This window comes from Aplysia californica, unplaced genomic scaffold (genome assembly GCF_000002075.1).
Source record: "Aplysia californica isolate F4 #8 unplaced genomic scaffold, AplCal3.0 scaffold00239, whole genome shotgun sequence".
Lineage (NCBI taxonomy): Eukaryota > Metazoa > Mollusca > Gastropoda > Aplysiida > Aplysiidae > Aplysia > Aplysia californica.
The window spans coordinates 878429-881892 of NW_004797509.1; the positions used below are offsets into that span (position 1 = coordinate 878429).

At 41.0% G+C, this 3464-nt stretch overlaps 1 protein-coding gene across 1 annotated transcript in view; it reads right to left on the bottom strand.

Annotated features, from left to right (window-relative positions):
- Positions 1-3464, bottom strand: part of LOC101852414 — a 34690-nt gene that overhangs the window by 7639 nt on the left and 23587 nt on the right. The window lies entirely within an intron of this gene.

Here is a 3464-nt window from a genome sequence, read left to right on the forward strand (position 1 = left end):
TGATGATGATGATGATGATGATGATGATGATGATGATGATGATGATGATGATGCTGATGATGATGATGCTGCTGATGATGATGATATTAAGGTCATGTATTGCTGACAATAGAGAAAAAGACAGTCCAGTCGCAGATTAAGTGGGGAGAAGTAGGCGGCGATGGATTAGACATACCATCAAGAAGCCAGGCAGTTGCATAACACAGAATATGTTTGATTAGAATCCGTGGAGGATTTTTTTGGTTGTTGTTTTAGTGAGGGCTTTACGGCACTTGCAACACACTTAAGTCATATACGTGCGGACGATTATAGGTGTTACAAGAGAGTAACAAATACAAAAAAGAAGAAAAAGAGATCAGGACGATTGTTATTTGAGAAGAGGGAAGAAGCAAACCACACCAGAGCACCCTCCAACCCCCCACAATCCACACAGTAAGAGATCAAGGGAACCTAGAGACGAGTCGCAGGTAATGATGTTCAGAAAATTGGAGAGACATGGAATACTGTCTAGAAGCTAGTCGTTTAAAGGCTTCGCTGTGTCACGCAGGAGACCCGGGTTCGATTCCTGAGTGGGGAGAATCTTTCGAGTGTCTCGGTTTTTCTGCAGGGATGTAGTATCCTTTTCAGCCCAGGTTGGCCTTAACTGGCAGGGTCGAAGCCCGCCTCCTAAAACATTTAAATTGTGGTGATGAGGGCGTTAAATACCTACATGACAACAACAATCAAAACAAAAGGATTCTCGGCTGTACACCGTCTTCAACTATCAATATGTAACGTCAACGTCTGTCATCTCCCATACAGCGTCGAATGTCAGCCTATCTGGGTTATCGACTGCTCGAGGTTTAGAGTATCATCAGGTAAGTAGAACACGATAACAGCCTTAGTCAGCAAACAATGCTATGTCAGAATACACTAGGTGGTGACACTTGCAATCGCCACCCAAAGTTCCAAGACTTCCGTGTTCCTTGATGGTATCTATGACAAGAAATAATCTCTGTTGTAGTGACATCAGCATTAAACAGAAATATTTTATTACCGGGAGCAGTTAACTGGAGATAGATAAGTGCGCTAAGAACTAAAAGATACTTTTATTACAATTTTAGATGACACGTAAAGAGCAGACTAAGTTGTCTCGAACTATTGCAGCGTCCTTGGTATAGCCTAATTTTGTTTTCAATTATTGTCGAAAAAAATCTTAATTTGAGATAGATATAAACTGGTGCTCAATTACGCTTTACTTTAGATCTATAGAAAAATGGCTGTAGTGTTTCAACATTAATTTAATTTACTGATAATTTGTTTCTTCTACCTTTTTCGAGATACACAACGCTCCAAATGTTGGCGTTCATATCCTGTTACTGATATCTTCACTATGATATTCTGAGACAACACATGGAGCCTAGGCAGTGTACACAGTTTCTGCGTTGTAACGGTTCTGGTATGCTCAATGTGTCCGCCTCCCCCCAGGCCATCTCGCCAGAAGGAAAAGTACAGTGAAATAATTATAATAGCATATTTTGCGCTAATTCCCGCTCAACAGCAAGCTGTTTGCGCCTCACAATCTACACTACGAGTATTACCCCAGCAGACCTGAGAGCATTCTGAAACAACCTCAACTTCCTGGGAAGCATACAGTGTAAGCAGCCATTTATTAGGCGCTAAAACACTAACATACTGACAAGATCTTTCGTAGTCTAGAGCCGGGTACCCATTCCCACCTGGGTGAGGGAGGAAAATTCGTGTAAAGTGCCTTTCCCAAGGACACAACGTCGGGCCAGCGGCTCGAACCCCCGACCTCGCAAACTCACGATTACGAGTCCGGTTGCCTAATCAATAGGCCACCGACCACACTAATATTATTTATTAGTTGCGTGTAGCCTCCACCTGGCTGTTGCGACACGTCTCGTCTGAGGGTCTTGATCAGATACTAGAAAAGTTCAACTAATGATTAATTATAACAATATTTTCGCGAGCATGCACAGTGACCCTGGAACCCTTCTCAAGGCCTTGGTCTTCTACTATTGTATGTGTACTGTTGTATAATGGTGGTGGCGATGATGATGATGATGGACGACAATGATGACGACGACGACGACTACGACGACGATGATGATGATGATGATGATGATGATGATGAACCTTTATAAAATTTTCTTTGAAATTCTACAAGTCTCAACCCTTTTATATTCCTTGCTGTTTACAATGATGATGGTGACGATGGTAATGGTGGTGCTGCTGCTTCTGCTGCTGCTCCTTCTACTACTACTACTACTACTACTACTACTACTACTACTACTACTACTACTACTGATGAAAGCACTGTAAACACGTGCAGTTCAAATACCCCATGAGGGATCGCCTGGCCTAAGCAATAAATTCTAAAGATATTCATCTTATTCGAAGAAAAAGATGTTGAAAACAGAATCAATTCTTACTCTGACCAACACGATGTTACCCTTCAACGTCCGCTTGGTCATAAACTTGGCTGACATTCAAAATTAGATTTTTAAAGATCGAGAGTGAAGAATGAATTTTTTGTCTTACCAGGAGTATTTTTTTTCTCTTAGCCATGAGTCCTCTGATTCTGTAAACCGATGTGAAAAAAGCAAACTTCGGGATATTACTTACAGCAATATACTATAAACACAATGGGCTGCTAAAGCCATGGCAGTTTATCCCATTACAGTTCATTAGGTGCTAAAGAATATTCAGTGAAATAAGAGAAAATGTTAGGCCAGTTCCAAATAATGGGCGTCAAGTTCATAAGTTACCGTTCAGCTTCTCAAGCACTATTAAGTGGATGTTCACGTAATATGATGTTTTCTATAAAGCACTTGTCTGTGAAATTGAATACTCAGTTGTTGACCCATTTTGCAACTTACTGCACCCTATCCAGTGGGAATGGAAGTTGTGTCGCTCGCCAAACCTCTCTATACGACATGTGTATCGTGGCTGTATAAAACGGAAATGAACCAATCCATCGTGGCACTAGAATGCAAGCTCAGATGTCCGATTACTCACAAAGAGAATCTTACCCACTTTTTGTAGAAAATAAAAGCACCTTTGGGGACCAAATGGTTGTTATAGTAGTGCTGACGAGGATACTCAACTGATACAACATTGACAATGAAGCCAGAATGTCCCCTTGGTTTTATGTACACACAAAAATATGAAATTATACAAACTGAGCTCAAAAATGTGAATTTATGCGATTCTGTTAATTTCAACAAAGAATGAGGAATGAAAATAATAAGAAATTATGCAAAAAATGATCAAATTTTGTTAAATTATGAGGGGTGCATAATACAACGGGGACAGGCTAGTAGATAGGTTTCTCCGCCTGATCGCCTCACCCTTCTTTAAATAACGTGGTGTTTGAGTGTACGCAAGGGTGCACAGAGTCTCTCTCTCTCTCTCTCTCTCTCTCTCTCTCTCTCTCTCTCTCTCTCTCTCTCTCTCTCTCT